The 10270-nt window shown below is 33.1% G+C and overlaps 1 pseudogene; it reads right to left on the bottom strand.

Annotated features, from left to right (window-relative positions):
- LOC120608289 (glyceraldehyde-3-phosphate dehydrogenase-like) overlaps nucleotides 1-399 on the bottom strand; it is a 2422-nt pseudogene extending 2023 nt beyond the window's left edge.
- Nucleotides 400-10270: the final 9871 nt, after the last annotated feature.

Genomic DNA, 10270 nt, shown 5'->3' with positions numbered 1-10270 from the left:
AATCTTGAGGGAGTTGTCATACTTATGGTTTACACCCATCACAAACATGAGGGCATCTTCAGAAGAGGTAGAATTGATGACCCAGCCTTCTCCAAGGTAATGAGACATGAGTGGAATCCACAACATATTCAGCACCAGCACCACTCCATTTGATGTTGGTGGAATCTCATTGCTGGAAGATGGTTATAGGTTTTCTATTGATAATAAGCTTCCCATTCTCATCTCTGACCATGTCTTTGAACTTACCATGGGTGAAATCATACTGGAACACGTAAACATGTAGGTGAGGTAAATGAAGGGGTCATTGATGGTTGCAATACTCATTTTGCCAGAGTTAAAAGCAGCCCTGGTGACCAGGCACCCAATACAGCCAAATCCATCCACTCTGACCTTCACCATTGTGGCTCAGTCGCAACTGGCGCTGCACAGGAAGACATAGTTGTCTGTCCAATGGGAAGAGCAGAGAGCCTATTTGTACCATTTCCAAGACAGTATTTTTAGAGCTATTCCAATGGTTGAGATACTTTTAGTTGTAACCCCTGTGTCAGAAGTTTTCACATTCTTCACAATTCTTATAGATCAAGTCCTCACTCAGAAACCTGGGAAAACTTTTCTATTATTCAGGGGACTGACATTAATTCTCTAATATATATATATAAAAAACCCCACTAAATAAAATAATATTTTTTTCTGCTTATGAAATGAATATAATAATACCTACTTGAGAGGATTAAATAAGATATGCATATTAAGATTGTACTGTGCACCTAGTATGAAGTAAAAGTTCAACAAGTAGTAGCCGGGTTTGCTGTCACTGTATTAATGTCCTTCAGGAGCTGCTGCCCCAGAGTTGGCTGCCACATCCTCAAGGACACCTCACCCCACTAGCTACTGGTTTGGGAAGCAAATATACAACTTAAACTTTAAAATTGTACATAGCGAGATTCCTTATTCAGAAACAAGAAAATTATAGGAAGTTACCAACAAGTACAATTCAATGTTTTTCAATAGTAAAAGGCAAACACTATCAACAACTCTTCCTTTATATACTATTAGGCAGATAGGATGTTTTATATAAATGAATTTTTCATATAACAAAATCTTATGCTGAAATAACAGTTTTGATGGATATATTTCTAAAATAAATTGCACCTTTCTCCCTTTTGTAATCATTATATACCATATCTCAGTCTCTATTATTTGAACAATACCAGGTTATTAGTAATTAGATCAGCCACTGTCCTAGATTTGGGAGTTTACCCATAGGACTATATACAGTTTGGAGGCTATTTTCATTCACAAGATGACTTCTTCTTTTTAAGACAGTCTATTAAAGCTGTATTGAAGAGAGTGGGAATAGAAATAAAATGAAGAGAATTTTTTCATATGCTGGGAAAATATCCAATGGAGAGAGCTCAATCACAATTGTTTACAATTGGTTATAACTGACAGGTGCTCCATCGTGAAAACTGACAGCTCCCGGACTTTTCCAGTTTTTCCTTCTTCAGGGTGCAACAATTAGGTCCCATTCCCAGAGATTCTATATCAGTAGCTACATCTATAACAAATAACCTAGATGATCTATAGAGCCTACTTTAAGCAACACTCTCCATGTTTTCTGGAAGAATCCTTGAAATGATCCAAAGCCAGTGTCCTTCCTACAATGCTTCATCTAATAAAGACCTTATATATAAGAAATGTGGCAAAACCAGGAGAGAAAATGAGTCACTGTGGGAAGAATGATAAGTGAATAGAGAATCATATTTTAATCCTGGATCAACTGGTAACTGGTTGGATTACCTGGGTATGTTATTTCACTGATAGACCTTTATATCCTTATCTGTAAAATAAAGAAATTAAAGAAACTACTAGAGAGTCTTTAAGGCCCCTTTCACCAAAATCATGTTAAGGTTCTTTTCTAAACAGGTTATCAATGAATTAAGCTTTTATGAGTCTTGTAACTAGTAGTCATAAGTAATAATATGATCAAATGATATTATTTATTCTTCACACAGATTCCAGAATTTTTTTTTGTAATATACAAATTAGATCACATTTTTTATTAACTCTACAACATCATCCTATTGCATTAAACAATGGATCCAAACTCCTTACTATGGTCTGCAAGCCTCTCTTCCTAATTCTGAAACTCACCCTGTTCCCCTCTTCCTCACTTTCACTTACTGTCCTGACTTTTGACTACACAGATCTTGCTTTCACATCCCATTTTTCCACTTTAAGACAGTGGAATTTGCTGAATTCTGAGAATACTGTGCTCTCATATCTCTCCATGGCCTAAAAGTTGAGTGAAGGAAGAAAAATAGTCAGTGATCTACTTAAATATTTTGTTTGAAGTATGACATTTTCAGGTCTCCATTGCATCAAGTTATTCAAATTAGCCCTTGATTTCTCAAATTTCTTTTGAAGAAAAATAATGATTTTGAGGTGGATACAACCAATTTTTTTGAAATCCGGCTGTCAAGTATTTCTGTGCTTAAATTGGACCAATGATTAAAAATGTAAAGAGAACATAGCAGCTAGCTGACCATAACTGGTAACATTAGCATCAGTGCCTTCAGATTCCTTCCAATAAGAAGCATTGCCTCGTGGTACTTTTTAGAGACTTATCTCTTCCTCTGAGGAGAAATATAGGTCTTTAAAATATCAGTTGTACTCATTTTAATCTGAACTTCCTCAAGGCCGTGGTAAAACTGTATCCTTCTAGTGATGAAGTCTAGGTACTAAGTATACTGTCTGCACCTGCACCTCAGCCTTCTCAACCTCTGAGAGCTTGCCTCCCACTCAGGGTGTGTTCCTCTTCCATCTTCACACTCTTTCTTGGCACCGACTTATTTGCTATCACTTAACTTGAAAAACTGTCACTTGACTCTGGTGCCCCCAGGGCAGGTCGGAGATGCATTTATGTTGTTTCCAATCTTTGTGCTCATGTGATTTTCTGTAGCAATCAAAGATTATATTTAAATAACTTCTTGTTATTTTAAACATAGTTTTACACTGTGTAATATGTCATTATAGTGATACTTTTTTCAAAAATTCCCTTTTGTTGGAAGTTTATATTTTTTCCAACTTGGGGCTATTTTAAATCATATTGCTATGAATAACTTTAAAATTTTTAAAAATTAAGTTTCTTAAGATTGGCTCGAAGAATGTGAACTCTTCAGAAATATTAACAACTGCTTTTAAAAATTTAGTCCCTAATGATTATGTCCAACAAAGAGTTCTCTGCTCTTTTATCAACATTAAAAAGTCTCATTTAAAAAATAATTTAATATGTAAGTTATATGATTACATTTATCTTCCTTTGCCTACCATCATGGTTGAATATTTCTTCCTAAACCCTTTAAAATATTTTTCTTCCTTAGCTAGAAAATAAACTAAGTTCATTTTCTTCTTTTCTTAGCAGAATTTCCCTCAGGATCCTTTTAGAAAAATTCTAAATGTATCTATAAATTTAGATATCACTCTAACGCCCATCCTTACTTGAAGGCACATCTTTATTTTTTATTTTAGGAAATGACTATGACTCACAGCTTCAATTATTACCTTCATGGTTCCTGTATCACAATACTATACAGCCTCATCTCTTACCAAAATTTTAACCCTACATTTTGATTCAGGGTGCCAGCCCCTGAGCTCGAATGTGTTCTGATGAAGAAAATATTACAGGAGCAATAGACTCATCTTTGGGAGCATAAAAGACTAAAAGAAGAATAAGACTTAAGGAAAGGGGACATGACTTAGTATAATCAGGGGTTTGGGGAAGTGTGAGAGTATTTTGAAGTTGCTACCAGGGGAAAGACAATGCCAAAAATATGAGAAAAAATAAGATAGATGTTAATTTAATAATACATTGTGAATAAATGTATTAACATTAGCATTATTGTTGTGGTTAACTTCTATGATCTAAACTTGTCTAATTTATAAAATATGGTAATATTTATTTTTTTCATTTTTGAATACCTACTTATTCCATCCTTCTGTTACTGAAAAATTTTTTAGAGATTATATACAATGGCTCTGATATTACATTTGCACATCATTTTATCATTCAGAGATGTAAGGTTTTCCATTTATTTTTCAGAAAGAATTTAAGGGGGATAATTACAGTATACCTGAGAATTAACAATAAATTTAGATCACTGGGTGTCCCCTTACTGCCTCACTATCTAGCTTAGACTTTGCTCCCCGTTTATTCCACACTATCAATTCTACATTCACATTAACATCTTATGGAAGGGATGAGCTGTAGCACCCTGCTTTGTAATTTTAATAAATCCTACTCAAAGTGAAAATGTTCTCCTGAGTGACATCAACAATGTCCATAAAATATAATAAATATAAAATAGTTTATAATCTTTGGAATTATATTTCACCATGAGAAAAAAAGATACAGGTAAAGTAATGATTGCAAATTCCAGAAACAAAGAATCCAGAAATGATATGTTGGAGAGCACAAGCAATACTTGTGAGAAGTGACCTCAGACCTTAAATGGTCAACTTGAGTCATTTAAGAGCAAAATTTCCACAGTAAAGAAAACAGCACTGCGGCTTTAGAAAAACAGACATTGAGATGACCCATCTCTCTTTGCCTTAATTCCAAATTCAAAGGCATTGCAGGAAACTCGAATGTGAATTGTGGCACCCCCTCCAACACAAAGATGGATGCTGTAGTTAGCATAACTTTGGCTCCACCTGTAAATGAATAGGTTGGTATTTTGGTTTTTAGGTTAATCTGCTATTACATTGGCTAATAGGTTTCTATATACACTGTTAGTAAGAGCTGGAGTTGGATAAAGAAAACCCAGTCTTCTTTCTTCTATACCAGACTCCTTTTCTAGACATTTCTGAATGAAAAAGAAACATTTGATTGTATAATTTATTCTAAAATTATACTATTAGAAACTTGAGTTTATAGATTTGACATATTAATTTATTAATCAACATACAATACAAAGCATTAGCAATAAGGTGTTCTATTAAAATGTCTTTAGCACAACTAAAAATTATGGCTTTAAAATCGATTTTCAAAATAGTAATATCCACACTTGTGAAACCTAATGATTATGTTGATATACACCTTTAATAAATAACTTTGTATCTTGTAATTGAAGACATAATTTCAAATATAAAAAATAAAAACATCCACTAATATTGCATATTATTTTAAAATGCTCTAAAATCAATACTGTGCAGGATCATAAAAATGAAAAAGATTAAGTTTTAATCTGGGAAAAGAGACTATTGAATCCATTACTGAAAATAAAGTGATATATCATTCCTCATTAAATATAGTTACAATGTTTTTCTTGTGTTTCTATTTTCCTTTGTATAGTAGAATCCATTTTAAAGGAAGTCGGAAAAAGATAAATAACATTTTCTAAAATTCTGATATATTTAATGTGTCCTTTTCAATTTTAGTTATCTTTTAATATAAAAATATTTTATGGAAAAAAATGACTTTGAAAAAAGATTATAAATAAATAGGGATACTTTTGCCCTTATACGAACGTGACTAAACAAACACCAAAGAAATGATGACAGGTGCATTACTCATGTCTTTTCCTTAGACATGGATTGTCAGAAATCTTTTTCAGACTTTAGCTATCAAATATGTAACTGAATTGTCAATTAAATATATCCTTGGCCAATATTAAAATTTAAATTAATGATTTTCCAAGTGAAAATTAATTAATTTGATGGTATTAAATTTATCTCCAACATTTTACCTCCTCTTTTAATTTAATCTCCACCCCCCCCATATTGTTGGAAAGATTTCTCAAATATAAATCTTTCCTCTGCCCAAATACCAAATCATATTTCTATACTTTTAGTAAAAAATGGGATATATTAGGGCATGACTCACCTCAAATTTCTTACCAATGTGATTGCATCATTGCTATTATTGATGAAGCTTCAACCAGTGCTCCATCCTGTGCAAATGTCATTACTAGCCATACTTATCCTAATATACAGGCTTTTCTCTCAAGTATAACTGTAGTCTTGCCTTGCGCCACTCTTTTTGAGAATTTTGATTCTAATTCAAAAAGGATCTTATTTTTTATTTAAATTATTTAATCTTAAAACTAATAACATATAAAATTGACTCAAAAAGTCATGGTTGTATTCATTTTGCAGCTGTAAATACCGATAGTACATTTAGGAAACGTTACTACAGCCTACCTCATTCACCTCAATATTTGGACATTTTACCATACAAATTTCTTGAATCTATGAATTGTCATTTCTTCTCATGCATCTCAACTAATTGTACTATTTTGTGGATTAATTCCAAATAATAGTTTATTAGTTTTGAAAGAAGGCACCAAATCCACACAACCTATATCAACATAAATAAACAAAAACAAAAACAGAAAACAACAAATGACTGAACTGTTTTTCAAGTTAATAGTTCATTATGCCATAATTATCTTTTGATTTGCATATCCCTGATAATGAAAGCATGATAATATCAAAAAGTAAACTCGTTTTGACTAACAAAATGATATTTATATCATGCTATGAATGTTCAGAACAAAAAGATTATGTTTAAGACCGTCTTCTAAATTAACAAAACACAATTCCTCTGAACTGTAAGTAGTACCTTATTTTCAGTTTATTTCCAGGCAGCACACACACACACACACTGCCAAAAAAGGGCGGGAAGGGGACCATGTTCCTGAAGGGAGAAGGCTGAGGCATCCAATAGTTAGTGACAGTTAATGACCTTTTACTATAGAGTCTCAAATTCTTTTGCTGTTGGGGGCCAGTAATATGTTAGAAGCCTGATTTTAATTTTCCTTCATGGAACCCTTTAAAGAAAACTTTTATGGAAATTCTTTAAGAAAAACAATAGTGTATTTGCAAATAAAATCAGTGCTCAAGTTCCATAATACACTTCTTTATTTTGTTTAAGACTGTTTCAATTTTATGCTCTACCCTTATTTGCAATTAGAGAATAACATGCTTTTTAAGGACACTATATTGAACTGAAGAACATTGCATAGACAATATGAAGAAATCCGCTACTGCTGTATCTTGAAAGAAAGTTTATGTATAGGGGATTCTTATATCTGGCAATTATAAATATGATGTTTTTATGAGTTAATTTATTCTTTCATTATTGTCAGTTTTAATTCTTTAGGTCTAAGGTATTAAATTTGTCCAGGCGGGCACAAGATTATCATTGAAGAAAACTATTACAATAGAGACTGGGAACAATGATTGATTCATATTTCAAATGAAGGGCAATAACCAGAAAATGCAAAATCATTCATATTCCCTGAACTTCTTATCTATTACCCAGAATCCTATAATTCAAAATATATATATCTAAATGTCAGTTTATTTTAGATTTATGGTAGCTTACACTTGAAAATCAGAGTATTCAGGGTATCTTCTTTCTTTCCTTTGTTTCCCAAGGAACTTTTACCATCTAATTATATCAGTTTAGTGTCTTGATACATATTATACTGAAATAGAAATGATACATTGAAAGTAAAAAAAGTATAACAAACAGAGCAAGTCCTGACTTCTTAATCTTGCTCCAGTTTTCTCTCTGCAGTTGTGTGAGAAATTTCCTTCCCTCATGCATATCTTCATGATTAGTGTGCTTATTCCATTTGATTAAACACTTCAGCCATCTAAACCCACAAGTCATTTCTTCTCGTTTTGGCATTCTTATCACAATAGCCTCCAAACTCTAGTCTTCCGGTCTTACCAGGTAGAACCAGGTTTGATTGTAGCCTTTCTTTGCCCTCAGAGTCATCAGATCTTTCTAAGTCTTACAACTGAGTCCACAGTTCTCTGAGATTCAGCTCACTCATCATTTTCTCAGTCACCACTCTAATCCAATAATGTATTCTTATGCATCTGAACAGCAACAACAGCCCCTGAGCCACTCTTGTTCCCTGTCTTTTGCCTCAATTGTAAACTCAACTTGGAATATACATACTGACTTTGTTCATCAATCTCAATACTAGCTATGCAATCTTCTCTAAATGAAATTCTACAAAAGTTGGTTCAGCCAGTTTCTTACATTTCCCAACACAGCATGCTCATTCTCATCACTCTAAATTAGTCATGTATTTCTTCCATGGTCTCTATTGTCTTTCTTCTATGCCCAATCTCAACTCATGCTCTCCTAAGTATTATGATATGATGGCTTTGGTTTAGCTTAAATTTCATTATTCTATAGAATTTGGGTTATACCATTATGTACTTGCTTCCCATTAAAAAATACTCCATCTGTTTTTCCAACTATAACTTTTTTTCACCAATTACATTTTATGTTTCCTAAAGGTTGTAACATATTTTCAGTTTCTCTGTTTCCTTGATCTACATAGCATAGTTCTAGTCAGAGCAAGTTTAAGTGCTTGATGTTTTAAATAATTAGTACTATGAAACATAGTCTAATAATATTATTGGGTCATCAAATCTAAGACCCTTTGATACCTGATCTTACCATAAGATGTCAACAGAAGATTGTCACACAACATTATGATCTTCGGTTGGTTCATAGGTATTGTAAGATGCTAGGAGATGTGAGAAACATCCCTAATTCAGAAAAAAAATGTGAGAAAGTACATCCTAAGGTCAAAGAAATTTTAGTGTTTGCAGAAAACCCAGAATATATCAGTCATTGCATACATAAATTTATATTTTATTTAATTATACCATTGTACATAATAATTTGATAATAATTTATTTTTAAATGCACATATTAAAATTTGTTGAAATTAAATAACTTATCTGTCTAAGGTCATGGTTCTAGCAGGTGGTAGAGTAAGCTTAGAATCTAGTCCACCAGGACAGTTCTGTAGAACAGAGCTGGTCTTATTTTCACCACAAAGGGATCTATTGATACACTGAAAATGTTCATGTTCTCTCACATTTCTTCTTAAACAATCTACCAAGCACTAAAATTTAATTTCTTTCTTTTATTAGAGTCTTCCTTAAAGGAGAAATCTGCACTTAGGATAAGTTATTGGAGTCATTAGTGTGAAGATGCACTTAAATTCATGAAAATGGGTTAAATCTCCAATTCATGAAAATGGGTTAAATCTCCAAGAAAAAAAAAAGGTGTAGAAAATATAAGAAGACTCAATAATGAGCACAAAGGGAATACAAATATTTAGAGACAAAAAGAAAAAGTAGAAGAGAAAGAAAGTGAAAGAAATGAGCAGCCATTGAGTTGAAGAAAACCAGGAAAGCACTGTGAAAGTTATAAGATAGCAATATTTCAAGGCGGGAGTGGTTGTCTCTGGCAAAGATTGCTGAAAGTTCAATTAATATAAATCAGAAAGCGGGCTATTGAAATAGGTCCTTGGATGTCATTGTGGTCTTGATAAGGGCAGTTTCAGTGAAATTATGGGGCGAAAATCATTCTGTAATGAACTGAGGTATGTATGGGAGGGGAAGGATATAAACAACTAATGTATACAATTTTTTTTAAAGTTTAACTTTGAAAAGGTACAGAGAAATAGGATCGTTACGTGAAGAAAAGGACTGCATTTTTATTTATGATGGGAGATTCTAGGCTATGTTCATACGCTGATGGGAACGACTGTGTAGAAAGGAAGAGATGGGATAAGTATAGGAGTAAGAGCCATAGAGCTGTGACAAGAGTGGATGAGGTCGGGAGGAGGACTATAGGAGTTTGCATTTGATGCCAGGGGAAAGACATCTTCCTTAATGAAATAAGAAGGAAAACAATAAGATAGCCTTCAGTATAGATGGGATTTTAGATTTGGCAGAGAAAACATGAGGCATTTCCAATGAAATGTTTTCTGGTTCCTCAATAAAATATGAAATAAAGCCATTGCCTGAAAATAAGAGTAGAATAGGGATGGGGAATGTTTGAGAAGAGGGGACAGTATATAAAGTATTATTTTAGGGGTTAGAAAAAGTAACCCTACTATAGAAACAAAATAGGGTGATTGGGCATTTTTGAGTGTCAATTTGATCTCTGAGTTTTAGAATGAAACAAGCGAGCTTCGACAGGGCAATTTTCTCCAGGAATATCTAGCTACTCCCACGAAAGCACAATGAAGGCTAGTAGAAGGTATTCTTTATAGCTGAGGTTTTACAAGACAAGCACAATCATGAAAGAGAAATCAAAGAAGTAGAGGGTACTTGCAAGGTTGTGTTAGAACAATAGATGTTAGTCTTTAGGCTAAATAAGGGTGAACACGAAGCCAGAAAGAGCAGAGAAAAATGAGAAAGTGGTGAGAAAGCATTAAAAAACTGATGA

The sequence above is a fragment of the Pteropus medius genome, unplaced genomic scaffold (assembly GCF_902729225.1).
Source record: "Pteropus medius unplaced genomic scaffold, Ma_sr-lr_union100, whole genome shotgun sequence".
Lineage (NCBI taxonomy): Eukaryota > Metazoa > Chordata > Mammalia > Chiroptera > Pteropodidae > Pteropus > Pteropus medius.
This window is presented reverse-complemented; position numbering and strand designations above follow the sequence as displayed.